Source organism: Pipistrellus hanaki (assembly GCF_964339955.1).
Source record: "Pipistrellus hanaki genome assembly, chromosome: 2".
Classification (NCBI taxonomy): Eukaryota; Metazoa; Chordata; class Mammalia; order Chiroptera; family Vespertilionidae; genus Pipistrellus; species Pipistrellus hanaki.
In genome coordinates this window covers 195,304,448-195,323,070 of record NC_140504.1, presented here as the reverse complement: position 1 = coordinate 195,323,070, position 18,623 = coordinate 195,304,448, and the positions used below count along the sequence as shown (strand labels likewise).

General features: G+C 63.5%; 1 protein-coding gene across 2 annotated transcripts in view; it reads right to left on the bottom strand.

Moving 5' to 3' along the window:
- Positions 1-18,623, bottom strand: part of CASZ1 (castor zinc finger 1) — a 150,436-nt gene that overhangs the window by 58,931 nt on the left and 72,882 nt on the right. For both annotated transcript variants that reach the window (XM_084875272.1, XM_084875273.1), the window contains one exon: positions 8,563-8,614. The gene's annotated coding sequence lies outside the window, so the exon portion shown is untranslated. The remainder of the gene's footprint in view (positions 1-8,562; positions 8,615-18,623) is intronic.

The following is an 18,623-nucleotide window of genomic DNA, read 5'->3' as shown; positions in this document are numbered from 1 at the left end:
CGAGGCCAGGCCACAGCCAGGACATCGGTGCCTGGGTTTGGGGGTCGAAAAGCCCAGTGACACAACCTCTCTGGGTCTCGAGGCGCCGGGCCCAGAGCCGCCAGCTCCTCCTGACACACCTGGCCTCCGAGGGAGAGAGCGGAGCTGGGGGCAGCCCTCCCCCCCAGGCCCCTCACAGGAGCCGGGAAGCAGCCGGCTCCCAGGCGGGCTCCGGCCGCTGGCTCCGGGCCCCTCGCAGCCCCGGCGTGCCCACTCCTCCTCCCTCCCTCCCTCCCTCCCTCCCTCCCTCCCTCCCTCCCTCCCTCCCTCCCTCCTCCCCAGCCTGCGGCCTTCTCACTCGCCAGCCTGTTGACACACCGGGTATCTCATGCTTTATCTGCTCTCATTTTGAATTCGTAACTTTCACATAAACTCGAACAAAGCTCCTTTTGTTCCCGCACCCCACCCCGGGATCCCAATAAACTGGTTCCCTCCGCGGCGGCTGGGCCAGGGCGCGGAGGCCTTGGCCAAAGGCGGTGTGTGCATGCGAGCAAGCGTGTTCGCACCTGCGAGGGAGCCCGCGTGCTTGCGTGTGTGTGTGTGTGTGTGTGTGTGTGTGTGTGTGTGTGTATGTGTGTGCACGCTCCCCGGGCTGGCGGAGGGCGGGCGGGAGGGAGAACGGCGAGCGAGCAGCGTGTGGACAGGACACCGTGGCACCGGGACAGGACAGCCTGCCAGGGCCCCAAGGGGGCGGCCACGGGAGGGTGGGTGTCAGGCCAGCAGGGAGACAGGAAGGAGGCAAAGGGCAGAGGGGAGCGGCAGAGGGGGGGGGCCGGGAGTGAGGGGCCGGGGCCGGGCTGGGGCTGAGCGTAAGGCAGGCCCAGGGATTGCATTAGGGTGGCAGAGGGGCTGGCACAGCCGCGCGCTTGGCCCCGTAATCCTGTTAGCCAGCAATCTCCATTCCGAAAGAGCTTCATTTCTTTGTGAATATTTGTAAACTAGATATCTAATGGAAAATTATAGGAAAATTATAGTGAAATTCATGACGGAGAAATCCGATTATCCCTAATTCAATTATGCCATCTTAGCCCACACAGCACATTTCCCATTTTTTTCCCATAAATACCGATGCCAGGGGTCCCGGTAATCAAATAAAATTGAAAATCATCTTCCCATTAAATTCAATTAGCCGCAATTTCTAAAGCCTATCAGAGATTTTAATTACTAAATTATAAAATTCTCCAATGCTAAATTGAAACCAAAAAAATGGCACATCCTTATATTTCACAGGAAAAAAAAAAAAAACACACAAAAAAACAGGGGACAGCAAAATCCTTGACAAACGCCCTGCTCGGCTGTGCTCCGCTCCAGAGCAGGTTCCCCGCCCGCAGGGACCTGGCATGGCTGCCCACCTCTTGGCCCACCTGGGGAGATGGCCAGAGGGCAGGGGACTGGGCCCAGGCACATTCATCCACCAGAGGGGCAGACCGCACCCCCAAACCCCATCCCCGGAGCGGACCTGCCTCCCTTCCTGGTGGTCCTGACCCCCGAGGAGCCCTCGGCTCTGTCCCTAACCGGCAAGTCCAGAACCGCCACCTCCTTGACCCTTGGACTGGGCGCAGGCTCAGGTCACAGCCAGGCCCTGGGGCTCTGGTTCTAGGGCAGGAGACCAGAGGCAACCGGCTTCTTACCCAAGTGGCAGCTCTCTCACCACCCTGCCGGCTGGGGAGGAGAGGGGACGGAGCTCGGTGTGAAGGGCGGACGGATACCACGGATGGTTCCGTGGCCCCGAGTCTCCTCCACGGCATTCCCAAGGGCCCTGGGCCTGGGCGTTCCCCTCTCCTGGGAGAAGGGCTGGGGTTGGCACGGTCCACATCTGGCCTCTCCCCTGCACTTCTAGCTCCTTCTCTCTGGGAAGCTGGCAGCCCCGAACGGGCCGGGAGACACCCCCCTGCCCATGGGGGGGCACGCGTGTACCCCTCCTCCTTCAGGGCGGTGATGGCCACAGCCCCTTCCCCACCCGGACCACTTACCCTGCTCTAAAGGCTTGTCTAGAAGTCAGAAGAGCCGGGGAGGTGGCATCAAAGGTGGCATAGAGTGGCCCCGGGCGGGCGGGTGGCTGGGTGGGCAGCCGGTGGGCCCGGCAGCAGTTTCGGGGCAGCCCACAGGAGCGTTGCCGCAGCCCAGCACCCCGGGAGCCGGTCTAATTTGCCAGGCAGGCAGGAGTGCCAGCAGGGGAGGCACCCGCAAACAAAACAAAAACAAAAAAGTTAATTATCTTTGGCTTTTTCTTAATAAATATCCAAACTGGCCCGGCCGGATCCTCCACTTTCGGAGGGAGAGAGAAGAAGGAGGAAAAAAAAAAAATAAAACCCAAACCCAATCCAGCAAACACGCGTTCTCTCTCGCGGCTACCTTCTCCTTTGTCTCCCGCTCTGGGGTTTATCTCTTATCGGAGGCGGTCTGCTCCACGTCCGTCCCCCGATTTTTAAGTGTGAGAGTGCGGCCTAAGGCCTCTTTTGGTTTGTTTCAGTTTTGGGGTGGGAACGTAAGAGTGTGACGAGGAAAGAGGTGGGAGGGAAGAAAAGGGAGAAAAGGCAAAAAAGAAGCGAAGGAGAGAGAGGACGAGGGAAGGAGGGACGGAGAGTGTGATTCAGGGAGCGGAGCTGTGGGCACGGCCCAGCCTGTGGCCCCAACCTGGGCAGGGACCTGCTCTGGAATGTGGTGCTGGCATTTTATTTCAGTCACAATTATCGGCTGCGGCAGATGCGGGGATTTCTCATTCTAAAATTCCGAAACCACCCAGGTCTCGCTGGCCACTTCAGCTCCTCTGGCTGCTGGTTCCTGTGCCAACCCCTGGGATGCGAAGGGGCGGCTGGCTGTCCTGGTGTGTGTGTGTGTGTGTGTGTGTGTGTGTGTGTGAGTGTTCTCGGTATGGAATCCTACGTGTACCCGGGGAGGGCGATGCCTGTTGCCACCTGGGCCTGCGTGTTCAGATGGTGCTCATACACGCCTGAGCCCATGCAGTTGGAAACATGCGTCATGGCGTGTGGGTTGGGGGGGAGGGTAGCGGGGGCGCTGGGCGGGCGGGTCCTCACGGAGCTGTGGCTCTGGAGACCCACCACCTCGGTTCCAAGCCCGGCTCCATCATGCGCCGGCTGGGCCACCGTAACCAAGCCGCCGCTCCTCTCTGAGCCGCCAGCTTCCCCGTGTCAGAGGGAGAAGGGGCCAGTGATCGCTAAGGAATGGTGGTCGAGGGAAGGGAGAGGGATGCTGCTGAGTCCAGGGTGTCCTCCCGGGGGATGGCCATATTCCACAATTAGATGGTGAGGATGGTTGCACAACCTTGTCAGTGATAGGCTTGCATGTAAATTATCTGTGCTAATAAAAGGGTAATATGCTAATTAGACTGGGAGGCCTTCCAGACAAAGGCATGGTGGCGGGGCTGAGGCAGAGGCGGTGAGGGGCGATAAAGCCGGCAGGGGAGGGCAGTTAGAAGTGAGCAGGTTTCGAGGGAGGGCAGTGGGGGCGATCAGGCCAGCAGGGAGGGCAGTTTGGGGTGAGCAGGCTGGGGTGGGGCAGTTGAGGCCAGTGGGTGGTCGGAGCCAGGAGGGAGCAAGCAGGCTGGTGGGGGCAGTCAGGCCGGCTGGGGCGGGGGGACAGGTGGGGGCCATCAGGCTGGTCGGTGGGGGGAATTGGGGGCAATCAAGCCAGCAGGCAGAGTGTTTAGGGGCGATCAGGCAGGCAGGAAGGCAAGTGAGCAGTTAGGAGCCAGCGGCACCAGATTGCAAGAGGGATGTCCGACTGCCAGCTTAGGCCCGGTCCCACAGCGGGGGATTGGAGAAGGTGCAAGCCGGGCTGAAGAATAATCCTCCCCACCCCCTGTGCAGGAATTCCGTGCACACGGCCACTAGTATCTCAATAAAGTGGTTATTAAGAAAGTGGGGACAACGTAAGGAATAATGACAGCATTTACCGCTTAGAGCACGGTACAGAGCCTGGCACAGAGCAGGCACTCAATGGGAACAGTGGTTCCTGATGAATGTGGGTCTCGGAGGGTGGCTGGCCCAGGGCCTGGGCTGGCATCCGTGAGCGTATACTGCCGGCGCTCACTAACGTCTCCCTGGGCCGCCGCGCCCAGCCTGTAGGTTGCCAAGCAGCTGAGCGGCCCCCGTACTTGTCCGGGGCTCCTGGGCGGCTGCTCCCTGGCAGGGCTGGGGGAATGCAGGCCCCCCCTTCTGGCCTCCGGGTCCCTGGAGAGGAGGCTGCCCACCGTGGCGGGCAGACACCGCCCGCTCCCTCTCCCGGCTCCCAGCTCTCATATTTTCCGTGTGCAGCAGACCGTGAATTCACCTTCATACTAGTTACAGGGTTATTTAGCTTCTCCTGACACTGACAATCACCAAACTCTAATTCGCTCCTGTCTTCTTCCTCTGCGCCCTCTGCCCACCCCGAATCCCTGGGAGCGGGTGGAAGGACCTGGCCTGGCCTCCTCTTGCCGGAGCTTGCCCTGCGGAGTGATGGAGCGATGGGGGGGGGGTGGTGGTGGTGGGGGCGGTCAGAAGGAGACGGTGATGGCAGAGTGGGGCGGGGGGGCGGGTAGAGACCAGCGCGGGAGAGGCAGCGCCAGGGCCAGGGGACCTTCCGGCCCGCGCCTCCGGCCTGACACTAATGTATTCAACCCGACAGCCGTCCTGTCCTGAGTGAAGACTCGGCCGGCCGGGCCGTGCGCCTGAGGCCCGGCAGTCCCAGCTAGGACCCAGGGGGCAGGCCTTGCAGAGCTCCAGGACCAGGCAGCGGGCACGGGCTGGCCCCTTCGCCTTCTGCCGGACAGGCAGGTGCCCATCGGGGAACCGGCGGGCGGGAGCTCACTCTCCCCGGCTGAGGAGCCACCCCCCGGCCAGTCTCCCGCAGGCAGGGCCGCCTACCCTGCCCCAGCCCCTCTCCAGCCTGCGGCTCTGTTGCTTCCATCCCGTCTCCTTTCCCTGACGGAGGCAGGCATCTGTTCTGAGCCACTCCCGAGCCAGATGGGAAATAGAGACTCCGAGCCCTCTCTCGCCGAGCACCCGAATCACAATCCCCGGCCGAGTGTCGGAAACGGGCCCGAACCGGGGCTGGGCACCCGCTCCCTGGTCCACAGAGGCCTCCGGTCAGCTCAGGGCCAGGTGGACCCAGAGAGTCAGACTCCGCCTCTCAGCCACTCTCCACCTCCCAATCCCCACCCACTTCCCCTCAAGCTTCTCTCTGATAACCGTCTGGTAGAGCCAGGGCGCTCTCGATCCCCAAATCCAAGCTGGGCTGCCAGCCACTCAGTATGCAGAGCCCCAGAAGCAGAGTGCTGAGCGGAGAGGACCACGGAGACAGAGGCCTGGCGAGGGCCTGGCAGGGCGGGGGGCAGAGGCAGGAGGGGAGAGGTAGGGAAATGCACGCAGGGATGAAGCGGTGCCTGCTTCCTTCCAGCCCCGTTCCCCTGCCCCACCCCTGCCGGCGGGGGGAGTGGCCGCGGCGGCCTGGGCGGGAGCGATGTCCACGGGACCGGTGGCCGCGATGGGAGAGGGGCTTGTTGACTGCACACTGTCCATTACGGCTCAGATTATAAGCATATTGTGCAGGGCTCTCTGCACGAGGCCGAGGAAATCCAATACGCTGAAAGGTTAATGCAATCAATTAGGGTGACAAGGAAGTAAAGGAAAGCCTTCGGAGTAGATGAAAAGGAGAGGGAGAGACGGAGAGACAGAGGGAGCAGGGGAGAGAGCGCCCTGGAGTTGGGGTGCCGCAGTGTGGGCGGTGGGAAGGCGAGGAGGAAGAGGAGCGAGCGGGATGCAGAGAGGAGGCTGGAGGTATGGAAGACAGACAGGAAGGCAGCGGCGGTGGCGGCGGCGGGAGGAGAGGCGGCCAGTGAGCTGTGCCAGGACGCAGGCTGCTCCGTCTCAGACCTCCGACCGCTGCACAGCTTCACTTCCTCCCTCCTCCCGCCCTGTCCTCCCCCTGGGGCTGGGCACCTGGCTCCCACGTTAGCTCAGGGCACCAGCAGTGTGTCAGAGCAGCCTGCCCTGGCCCCTGCACAGAGCAGGTGCCTGCCCCCTGGCCTCCCGCTCCCCTCCCAGCAGCAGCACCCAGCACCACCCCAGCACCCTGGCTCCTCCTGGCACAGGCCCGCGGCAGGAGAGTGTGGTGGTCAGGGCCTTTTGACAGATGGAGAAACGGGTGCTCAGAAAGGTTACCCCAGGAGGCTCTCCTTCCCCGAGAGGTCAGACTCAGAGGTCCTGGGATAGGGGCGGGGTCTCCGTGGAACCTGCCTGGGGGAGGAGGGAACAGGGCTCGTCCCCCTGGCCAGCCCCAGGCTAAGGCACCCTGGACTGCATGAACTCGCTTCCTCGTCCCAATGACCCTGCAAAGTCGATACTCTGCTCACTTCCCGGATCTGAGGGCCAGCTGCAGGCTGAGGACAGAGACAAGGGGTGCTGGGAGGAGGAGCTGAGGAAACGGTGGCTGTTGGGGAGAGGCCAGTGGGGACTTCTAGGGGGGACCGAGTCGAGGAGGAGAGAGCAGGTCAGGGCTGCCAGCAGTTCACAAGCTCAGGACGGGGCTCTCAGACCCCCGCCCGGCCTCTCACAGCAACCCCTCCAAAGACAAGAGCACAGAGAGGAGGGAGGGCCGCACAGCACTGTGGAAGTCCTGAATGCCAGGAAACTGTCCACTTAACATGGTCACAATGTGAAATTTCATGTTTTGTATATCACCATTAAAAAAGAGAGAGAGAGAGAGAGAGAGAGAGAGAGAGAGAGAGAGAGAGAGAGAGAGGAGAGAGAGCAGAAGGCAGGAGCCAGAACCCCCAGAGCAGGCATTGGCAAACATGTTCTGGGAAGGGCCGGATGGTAAACATTTTAAGCTTTGCAGGCAAATGTCCTCTGTGGTAGCCACCCCGTGCTGCCCTTGTAGAGTGAAAGCAGCCATAGCCGATATGAAAGCGAGTGGGCGTGGCTGCGTCTCAATAAAACTTTATTTATAAAGACAGGCAGCGGGCCACAATACGTGGCCAAGTCCTGCTCCAGAGAACGGAGGCACCCAGGGCTGACTTCCAGGACCAGGAATGCCAGACTCGGTCCCCCTGTCCGGGGGGCAGGGGGCAGAATTATCCAATCTACCCTTTGCCAAGGAGAGGAAGGAGAAAGGGATGGGCAGAAGCCTCGCAAGGGGAAAGTCAGGCTCAGTTTACCAGCAGAGGATGGAGACACAAGAAGGGGACAAGAGCAAGCGCTGGCCTGGGAAACGGATGTCCAGGAGCCATCTGTGCCAGCTCCCACCCGCCCTTCGCTGAGCTTCATCAGATCCTTGCGGGTGATACGCAGGGGGGAGGGGGGGGGAGAGGACGACTTGCAGCTCCCAACATCCTAGGCGGCGGGATGCCAGGGGGACGGTGCGAGGCAGAGGCTGCCAGAGGGGGCCGGAGCGGGGCGGTGGGCTGGGCTGCCCGGCTGGCAGGGACGCTGGGGGAGAGGAAGGCAGGACAGAGGCCGGGGAGTAGCCCTGTAACCAGGGTGGTGCTGGTGGCAAAGGGAGGAATCCACGGGCCCCAGCGAGAGCGCGGGGCGCGGGCCGGGCCTGCCCTACACCGGCCGCCTCTGATCACGTTTTCAGGGCCACTGCCCGCCGGCACAGACAATGCCCGGGAGCCTTTGAAGTCCCAAAGGGATGCCGCGGTGGGAGCCTCTCGGCTCTCCCCCTGGCCCCCGTCCTCCGCAGGGAGGGGGCCGGCAGGACAAAACCCGGAGCCACCGCAGCCGGCCAGAAGCGCGGAGACAAAGGGAAAACAAACAGGTTTGGAGCCAGGCGCGCGGGCCGTGTCTGTCCCCCGCCCCGCCGAGCGCCGATGATGGATGGCCGCAGCCCGCCTGCCCGCCCGCCGGGCCGGCCCGTATTTACATAACACTGGCGTTCCACCGGTCACCTCTGACACGGCGCCGCCTGGGGCCGAGGCCCGGTGGCCCCAGGTTCCCGGAGCCGCTGGGGGCTCGGACAGCCTGGGCCGCCCGGGGCCTGGGAGCTCTGGGCCTGGGAGCTCTGGGCCTGGGGAGCCCTGGGCCTAGGCCCCTCGGGGCCTGGGCCGCCCAGGGCCTGGGGAAGCACAGGGCAGCAGCCTGCTCCCTGCTCCCGGCTCGGCCTGAGGCCTCCGTCCTGCCAGCCTCTCACGGAGGAAGGAGGGGGCCCTGGGGGCCACAGCCTCTTCCGAGGAGAGAGGGCTTTCAGGTCAGCGAGGTTCCCCACGCTCGGGCTATAGGCAGAGCTTGGGGTGACCCCAGGCGAGCGAGCCCTGGCACTCTGGCAGCTCTGCCCTGCGCTGCCTTGAACACACTCGATGCCCAGAGACTGCACCCCAGGTGCCCAGACCATTGCCAGCCTGGGAGCCGGTCTGAGGGCTCCTCCTGAGCCCCTTTCCCACCAGGTCCAAGTGGGCAATGCCACTCCGGTGCTGAGTCTTCATCTTCCCGGCCCTCCCCGGAGGCTCAGCGAGGCCAGCCCCGCCCCGGGGCACCCGCAGTGGCCAGGGCTCACCAGGGGGGCAGGGGGCTCAGGCCTTACCTCCTCGCGGGTCCTAGAGGTTCCTCTGGGGCAGTAGGGGCGTCACTTCATCCTGAGGAGAGAGAGAGAGAGGAGCCCTGTTAGCCTTTCATGGCAGCGTGCCCGCCACCCTGCTGTGTACCCAGGGGCTCCTGCCACCTGGGCCCAGGGGCTGGTCCGCTAGGACCTGACAAAGGGGTCAGAGACTCAGACACATGGAGTGGGCACCGAGGCTGTCAGGGGCAGATCCCAGTGGAGATACGACCCTCAGGACACCCCCCACCTGACTGGAGACCAGAGGCAGAGAGGAGGCGGAGGGAGGGGATCCTTCCACGAGCTGCAGGCCAGGGGACAGTGACAGGATCCAGCAGCACCCACTCATTGTCTCTCTTCCCCACCCCCCTCCCCAGCCCCTGAAAATAAACATGACAGACGCCAAGCTGTGCGCTATAGCAAGTGGGTGACAGGGTCCAGGGTGGACCGGGGGCCCACGGCACTGACCGCACCTGCCTCCCTGGGGTCCTAGGCATGAGTCACAATGAGCCACAACGGGCCCGCGGGGGGGAGAAGGTAAACGGTGCAAGAACGTGTGTCACCAGTCAACGCGCTGCTCGGCCCAGCGTGCCAGGCTCAGGCCCTGCTCCTCAGGGTGAGCCAGGAGGGCCAGGGTCAAGTGGCACAGACTCCCCATGTGGGTGGGAAAGCCAAGTAACCCTCTGCCTGCTGACCTGGGCCCCCGTACAGCACCCCTGCCCTCTCCACCTCCCTCCCCCCAATCCCTCTGGCCTCAGAACTCTACCCACACCAGGAAAGCGTTTTCTCTTTATTACAATATGTTTTCCCTCCCCACTCCTCCGCGTGTGGCTTATCAATGATGTAAGAGGAATAACACCGGTTTCCTTAGGCTGCGTAATCCCCGATCGGATGGGGGGATTGGAGAGGGGAGGTGACCTTGCCCGGGGCCGGGGCCGCCGCCCTCCTCAGGACACAGACGGATCACACTAATCGCACTTGACGTGTCCTCCCAGGGAGGGCGGTCCCCGGCCGGCGTTGGCTGCCTTGCTGGGCTGCCTGGGCAGAGGGTGCCCACCAGGGCAGAGCCCGCCCTGCTGGACGCCGGGGTTGGCCGGGCATCGAGCAGTTGGGAGGGTTGCCCTGTGGGCCTCTGGGGCCTGCCCATCTGATCCAGATGGTGAGAAGCTGGGGTCTGCAGAGAGCTGTGCCAACCGAGAGAGGGGGCAGCAGAGAGGAAGGGGGAGCCATGCCAAGGCGGAAGCGGGGGGCAGAGGCGGGAAGAGTGGGAAAGGGAAGAAGTGGGAGAGGAGATGGAGGAAGTGGAGGCCAAGCAGAGCAGAGCAGGGCAGGGCAGGGCCACAGGGTGGGTGAGGGCCGGAGCCCCGGGACTCCACCGAGAGGCGCTGGGCAGGCCTCGCTGTCGGAGCTCCCATCCCGGCCAGCCGGCCAGGGACCCTGCAGGGCGGCGCCCCCGTCCTGTCCATCCCACACTCGCCGGCCTGAGCTCTCTCCAGGCGCCCCCGTCCTGTCCATCCCACACTCGCCGGCCTGAGGCGGCGCCCCCGTCCTGTCCATCCCACACTCGCCGGCCTGAGCTCTCTCCAGGCGCCCCCGTCCTGTCCATCCCACACTCGCCGGCCTGAGCTCTCTCCAGGCGCCCCCGTCCTGTCCATCCCACACTCGCCGGCCTGAGCTCTCTCCAGGCGCCCCGGCCGGCCTCCCCTGAACCCCCAAAACCCCCCAACTCCACCACTCCAGTATCTCCCTTCCACCACCTTTCTCTCCCCTCCCAGCCTCCCCGGCAACTGTGCATTTATTAATTCATGAGGCACTAATTAGTTCTTTGTTTAATTTTGTGTTAAACAGACTGACCGGAATGATAACGACTTGCCGCGCGGTGTTGCCGTCCCCAACCAGCCCTGTTTTCCGACAACAAGGGAGCGCGGAGACCGGAGCGCTGAACCCAAATCCCTCAGCAGTTGCACTTCATTAAGTCAAAGTGTGACAAGAAGCTCAGAGAGCAACTCGCAGATCTGATCGCGCGGCGCCATCGGGGAGGAAACTTTCCCGGAGTTGGTCGGGGCGGAGGAGGCACTGGGAGGGGCGGCCATGTTTGCCGGGTGGGGACCGGGAGGGGAGCTGGGGTTCTGTCCCTCGCCCGCCCCCGGGGCAGGCGGCCCGGCTCGCGGGAGCAGAGAGGTCGTAGCTGGGTGGGATCTGGGATGCCTGTGGATGCTGGAACCCCAATGGGGACCTGAGAAGTTCAACTTCATCTCGGCATCCTTGCCTGGCATTTTCCGCCTCTCTCTGCCTCTCGCCGTCCCTGATGTCTGGCTCTGGCCTGTGTGAGTGGCTGACGGGGCAGAGATGACAGAGAATCAGAAAGCTGCCGTGGTGAAGGAAGGATTCGGCAAGGCAGGGAAACCCAGGAGAGCGGGTGCCCCTGAGCTTAGGAAGGCTGAGGTTAAACACACTCTTATTGGCTAAGAAGAGAAGTTACATGCTCAGAAATCAGGACCAATGTTTCCATTCTCTGCCAGCTGTCCACCTGCCCCACCCACCCAAGAACCTATCCACCCATCCACCCAACCACCCACCCAACCACTCATCCATCCATCCATCCATCCACCCATTCATCCGTCCACCCATCTATCCATGCACCTATCTATCCACCCACCCACCCACCCACTCACTCATCTATCCATCCATGCATCCATCCATCCATCCACCCACCCATCCATGAACCTATCCACCTATCCACCCAATCACCCATCCACCCATCTATCCATGCACCTATCCATCCATCCATCCATCCACCCACCCACCCATCCACTCACCCATCCATCCATGCACCCACCCGTCCACCCATTCACCCAATGTTCTTTATCCTACGTACTCTGGCAAGAAAACTAGGAACAAGAGATTGAGTTCTTGGTAGAGGCCCCCAGCAAATTAGAACCAGAACCGGCCCTGGAGCCCCCAGGCTGTGGTGGCTGACAGCGGGCAGGCAGCTGAGCTAACAGCCTGTGACCGCTCCCTCCTGTCCAGTGAAAAAGCAGAATGTCCATCCGAAGTGTCAAGCCACTGAGCCCTCTGCTCACAGCATGAGTGAGGACGGATGGATCGGAGCCAAAGTCTGAAGGCAGGACTGCCCTCCTTCCCCCTGACCCTGGTCTCTGAGGACGTGCCCGGGGCCTTGCATACGAACAGGAACATGGATAGGACACGTGGATAAGACACAGAGGACCTGGACTAACCGAGCCCAACTGAGAGGGAGGATCCCGTTGCCTTTTTCCCATTGGCCGCTGCGCCTGTCCAGGTGTGGCCTGCCCCTCCCTCTGAGAGCCGGCCCAGGCAGCGCCCAGGCCTTCCCGGGCCAGGCCCGAAGCCCAGGGGTCTCTCACTGGAGCCTGGAGGCCCTGGGCTGCCTTCTGCTAATTTGCCGTTAGGCTGCCTAAGCAAACCAATTAAAACTAATCATTAATTATAAAAGAGCAAGAGGAGAGCGGAGAGGGTGAGAGATGGAGATGGGAAAGTGGGAAGGAGAGGGAAGACCCAGGAAGACCCAGGAGCTGTCAGGGGGCGTGGGCCTGGGAGCTGGGAGGGACGTGAGGCTCGCCCTGCACATGGGGTGCTGGAGTGGAGGGAGGGCGAGAAGGAAGACAGGGATGGTGGAGAGAGGGCTGCCAGGGGCCAGGGGCAGAGGAAGGCCGGGAGAGGCGGGCAGGGGCTGAGGGAGGGTGCAGAAGCTGCTGGGCCTGGTGTACCAAGCCCTAAGACGCCTCATCCATCTGCAGTGCCCGCTGTGGGGCCGCCGACGCCCCAGGACGTGGCCTCTGAGAGCTGCCCCGGCTTCCAGGCTCCATGTGTATGAGGCTCAGTGATTCTGCAGCCCCAGGCCAGGCTCCTGGTCCCCGCCCGACCTGCTCCCAGCCCTCCCAGGCGATGGAGGCTCGGGGCAGCTGCCGGCCGCCACCTACCCCCCAGCGCTGCCTCCTGCCCCCTTCCCCGCCCCCCCCCCCCCCGGGCCGGCCTTTCACGGGCTGAGGCCATGTCAGCTGGGCAGCGTGGGGAGGGGGGCGCACAGACAACAAGGGGGGTGCCATGGAAACGGGCACGTCCCCCAGAAACATTCTGTTTGGCCCCCTTCCCACATGGAGGGCTGTCAGGAGCCCGAGGGGGAGCCCCACCGCCCGGGACCAGGCGTGACAAAACCTATTTTCTGCCTCAAATTTGATTGATTAAAAAACTTTTTAGGAAAACCATGTTAAAGGAGTGAAAAAAGAGAGAGGGAGAATGAGAGAGAGGGAGGGAGGGAGAGAAGTGGGGGGGGAGGGGGAGAGAAAGACAGAGAGAATGGAAATGCAACCAGGGGAGAAAGGCCAGGGCCAGGGGCCGAGCCGTTACCCCGGCGACGGCCGCCAGGGGATGTGTGCCAGGGGGACAGCGTGCCAGGGGGACGGCCACCGCGGAACCGGGCGGAACCGGAAGGCCATCGGAGGCCGGGAACCTGTCCTCGGGGTGAGCGGGACAAGCAGGTGCCGGGTCCGGACGGACGGACGGGGCGGCAGCCAGGGGGGTTGGCTGCCTGGCCTGGGCAGAGGAGCCAGCGCCCCCCAGGCAGGCAGGGGGCAGGTGGGGGTGGCTGCCAGCGCCGGGAGTCAGCAGGTCTCGGGAACTGGCTCCGGAATTTGGCCGGAATCCGGAGAAATCTGCCAGGGTCACGGGGGAGGCTCCGGAGGTTTGGGGACAGGAAAGGGGTTTTCCCACCTTGTTCTCAGAAGCCCTGGCCCCGAGGACAGTTTTAAATGAGTAAGTAAATAAGCTGGGAGGTGCCGGCTGACCCCCCCCCCGACCCCCCCTCCCTGTCCAGTCCTGCAGCGGTTCAACGCCGGCCTCTGGCCTCCCATCTCAGCCTCCTGCCCCGGCCCAGCCGGCCCCATGCCCAGCGGGCCCTCTCTCCTCATCTCAGACACTGAGACAGACCTGGCCTGACCCAGACGGGATGGGCCCCGCCACAGCCCCTCAGGGCTCCCTCCAGGGGAAGAGCCAGCCTCCCCGGCCCTCCTGACACCCCGAGGAGAAAGGACTCCTCATCTCCCCGAAGGCAGAGGCGCCCCGGCTCCCCCGGGCAGGACCCGGACTCTCCCCAGACGACAGTCCAGCTCGGTGGGCAAGTTTGTTCCCCTCCGTCCCCTCGCAAGCCAGGGTGAGCGTAGCTCGGGCCCAGGGGTCAACAGGAAGGTTTCTCCCGGTGCAGCGTCCAATCTGGCCTTTGCCAGCTCCGGGCCGATCGGCAGAGGCAGTGCCTGGCTGGCAGACCGGTGCGTGCCGCTGACAGACGCACAGGAAGGCCACAGCGCTCCGGGCCTCGCCCAGCGCTCGGCCGGGGGAACGGAGCCTCGGCCTCTCCCCGGCTCTGGTCCACGGTGACCGGCAGGCAGCGATGGAGCACATGCTACACGTATGACACTGTGCTGGTGCGATGGCATACAAGACGCAGGGCAGAGGGGGTGAGCCTCTGCCACCGCCTGCCCCGTGACCTGGTGGGCAGGCCGCCTCCCCTCTCTCGGCCTCAGCTTCTCCCCCTGGAAAATGGGGTACACGAGTCCCCGCCTCACAGGCAGCTCATTCGGCACCTCTTTCCCGAGCCCCTGCCTTACGCGCGATGCCACCCTAGCCCCGGAGGACGGGGTACGCTCACGGAGCACGAAGACCCACTGAGACCACGCCCAGCTCTGTGCTCCGGCCCACAGCACGAGCTCAGGAACGGCCACTTGCGTTCGCTGAGAAGCCGGGGGAGAGATCTAGAAAGTCCCCTCCTAGGGTGACAGCCAGGAGAAGGGGAAGCAGGCGCGCAAACACTTGCTTGATAATGTTCATAGCAGCGCTCGTCACAGCAGCCAGAAGGTGGACGTGACCCAGATGCCTGCCCATCAACGGGTGGCTGGATCAACAGCACGTGACACCACCACACAATGGAATATCGTTCAGCCATAAAAAGAATGCAATCCTCGGCCCTGGACAGTGGCGCTCAGTGGTTAGAGCACCGGCCCTCGCACTGCAGGGTCGCAGGTTCGATGCCCACCCAGTCAAGGGCACGTACCTGGCTTAGGGTCCCCCTCACCTTCCTCCCACATCGGGGCGCCTGCAGGAGGCAACCAATTCACGTGTCTCCCTCATCTCGGCGTGGGGAGGGACTGCTCGCGGGACAGAGCTTCTGTCTGGCCGGATGGAGAGGTTCCCCACCTGGATCCTGCAGCGTCTGCAAGCTTGGTCCCTGTCCTTCATGCCACGGACTCGTGCACTCTCATCCTCTCGCCATGTGGCGGCCCAGCACACGTGTGAGAAGGGCCACGCAGGGGCAGGAAGGCCCAGCCGCCATCTCAGGGGGGCCTCCCGCCCTCCGTCCTCCACCCACGACAGCGTGAACTGTGCCCACCGCACGCCTGCGCCTCGGGAGACCTAGGGGAAAGGCACCAGCGGAGGGTAGGGCGGCTCCCGAGACGGCCGCCCCTTCGGACACATCACTCAGGTGCCCACAATTCTGCCTGCCTAGGGCTAGGGGTCCCCTGCGTGCGCGCACACACACACACACACACACACACACACACACATCTCCTCTCACATGTGGGTCCCAGCACACACGGCCCAGCCCACACATCTCTCTCCCGGGGAACTTCGGCTGCCGCCCAGGGTCTCGGGGCCACAAGTCGCCCTCCGGATGGAGAAGGAGGGTCCGAGTGCGTGACTCCCCCACCCGCAGGGCTCCAGGGCTCCTGAGGGCGGGAGTTCCGCCTGGCAGGGGAAGTCCGGGATACCCAGAGCCGGGCCTTTGGAGCAACACCCCCCCCCCACCCGACCCCTTAACCCCCCCTCCCGCCTGCTCCTCAACGCCCTGCACACAGAAACCCCTGCCTTGGCCCGGGAACTGTCAGATCAACAAACAAAAGCTGCTTCTTGACAGGGAGTCATTTATATTTTAGCTTCGTTCCATTATCCTAACGAATCCTTCATCAGCAGATGCAATATTAACAGCAGAAAATCAGCTCATTACATCTGGGGGGAGTTCATCAAGGCGGCAATCATGTGCGCGGCTCCCGAGCCGCCGAGGGGCCGGCCCGGCACTTATTTATTTATTTTGCTACTTATTTATTTAATTTTTGGGGGGGCTCTTTCCACGTAATTGCACTGCATCTCGGGTCTTTAATAAATAATCTGCAGGTCCTGCACTCGCACAGCTTCGCCCTCTGCCAGGAGAGCCTGCGAGTGCCAAAATATTTACCGATATTTTAAAGTCGTTAGAATGGGGGGAGGTGGGGAGGGGTCCTCTCTCTTCTGGAAACAGCCTGGTGGGGGGCCACGTGCGTGGCCCTCCCTGGGGCCCTCCCACCCCATCTCTTGGCGCGAGGGCGGCCGTGTGGACGGGGAGCCCCCGGGGACCGGCGCACGCCACTTCCCCGGCTTACATTGCTGGAGCAGGGATTCCTGGGAGCTCTGGGCGAGGGAGCCGGCCGTCCCTAAGGGGCACCGTGGGCTCCTCACGGCTGAGAAGCTTCTGGAAGGGCCCCCACGGGGCAGTGGCAGGAGCTTTCCCACGCCTGCGCTGGGCTGGGGCCCTCTTTCGGGGTGGCATCCCGATGTGGGAGCTCAGCAAAGGAGGTCGTGGTTCCCACAGCCCGCAGGGCTCTGCGGCTGAGAGTGAAGGAAAGTCCTACCCATGCCTCCGGCTGCCCCAGGTTTCACGCCTCTAACGTCAGAGGAAAGGGACTTCCGTTGGTCCGGAAGGCAGGCCTGACCCATTTCACAGATGCGAAAACTGAGGCTCGAGGAACGTAAGCTCTCTTCCCAAGGCCTCGCAGCGGAGAAAAGGCACAGAGCCGGGATTCACACGCCGGGCGGCCCAGCCGTGCCTCCCCGTTTCCTAAGGTGACCAGAGGTCCCACTTTTTGGAAAGTTGTTAAAAATTGGGACTGTCCCGCCAAAAGCGGGACATCTGGTCACCTTACTCTTTCCGCTGGCTCGGCCGAAGCCCCCAGGGCCACAGCCCGGCCCTCCGAGGCTCCCGGCTCCGCCCACAGGCTGCCCAGGCCGCCCCTGCCGCCCCGCCGGCCGCCGCGTGCTCTCACAGGTTTTTCCCAGCGGGGCCTGGATCCCTGCCCAGCCAGGAATGCGCTCCCAGGATGTCAATTCTAATCTCCCCGCGCTCTGGCAGAATTAAGCCCCAGTTTGTCCGACAACATCCCAAAGTTCCAGAATCCAGGGCAGGCTCTCTAATCGGGCTGCAGGACAAAGGTCTGGCCTGACCCTGTCACTTCCACTTACTCCTCCTGTCTGTCTGCCCGCCGCCTGCTTCCTCCACCCTCTGCCCTTCCCTGGCCGGCTCAGCGCGCCCCCCACCCCAGCTCCCCTGTTTCTCCGCCCCCTCTAAGCAGCGGTGCTAATCCTGTTGTTCCACCGTCCCGGGCAGAGGCCTGGCTTTGAGGCCGACCTGCGGCTGGCCCCTGTCTGCTGGTCCCGCCTTGGCCCGGCTCCCTGGGTTCACTGCCTCTCGGGGGCACCCGGACGGCCCCCTCGGCTCCCGGGAGAGGTGCCCCCAGAGCTGTTTGCCATGCCGTGCCCCCTTGCCTTCGGCCAGTCTGCCTCGGGCTCCCTGTAACTGCCCCGAAGCATCCTGTAGCCTCCATCCCGTCTGAGGTGTCAGCTCGAGGGCCCTGGAAAGCCTTGGCCCCCCAGACAAGTTTGGGGGCGCACCTGTAGGCAGAGACCCCCCCCCCCTTCTCAGAACGAGGAGAGCGTGGTAGGGGGACAGCAGACGCAGCCTGAACCTGGGATGGGCGGGCCCCGTGGTGAGGACCGCACAGCCTTGGCTCTCCCTGACCGTGGCCGTTAGGACAGGGCAAGGGGCCCAGGAGCCGGACGGTGCGGCCGGGAGACGGGCCCCGTGCGGCCAGGCTGAGGTGAGCCCCCAGGGTGCCGGAGAAGCAGAGGGGCCTCTTCCTCCACCACCCCTAGCCCCCGGCCCCCACCTTTCTACACGGCTCTCGCACGGACCCCGGGCCCTGAGACCTGCCTCAGTTTCCAGGGGAAGTTAGATGCACAAGCCGGTGGGAAGAGGCAGCACCTTTATGGCTCAGAAGCGGGGGTGGGGACCTCGGCTTCCATCCGGTGTGCTCACATCAAAAGAATCAGGGGGAAGCGGGGGAGGAGATGGTATGGACGGTCAAGGGGACACCAAGCCGAAGCCGGTGTGGCTCAGTGGGTAGAGCGTCGGTCTGCGGACTGAAGGGTCCCAGGTCCGATTCCGGTCAAGGGCATGTACCTTGGTTGCGGGCACGTCCCCAGTGGGGCGTGTGCAGGAGGCAGCTGATCAATGTTTCTCTCTCATCGATGTTTCTAACTCTCTGTCCCTCTCTCCCTTCCTCTCTGTAAAAAATCAATAAAATATATTAGAAAAAAAGAGGACACCAAGTGTGGCTGCGTGGGAGCCTGGCCGCCACCAGAAGCTCCGAGGGGGGACAGGGTCCCCGGAGACAGTGGGGCAGAAAGGCAGCGGGGGCTCAAGGAGGGAGAGGCAGAGATGGAGGCGTCGCTGAGTCCCTCGGCCGGCCCTCCAGAAGGCACAGGAGATCCAGAGTGGCCAGGTCAGGGGTGTGTGTGCGTGCGCGGGGGAGAGGGGGGGTCCCCAAGAGCCGCCCAACTGGCAGGGAGCCGGGAAGTCCTGGAATGCCACAGGTGGGCAGGGCCATGCCACGGCTCTCCTGGCTCCCCGTGTGACCTGGGCGGAGCCCTCCCCCTGGCACGGAGGCCTGGCCTGCATGGCATCGCCTTCCCTCCCCACTTCCCCGGCCTCGGTGAGAGGACTGGGGACCCCCTTTCTCAGGGTTGTGATGATGGGCAACTCCCCACTGCACAACAGCCTCTCCTGCATCCTGTCAGACACCCCCATCCCATCACCCTCCGCCGCACGGACAGCCAGGTGGCCGGAGGGATTCACTGGGTCTGGCTGAGCTGGTGCCGGGCCCGAGGCCTCCTGGGGCCGTGGTCGGCAAACTCACTAGTCCACA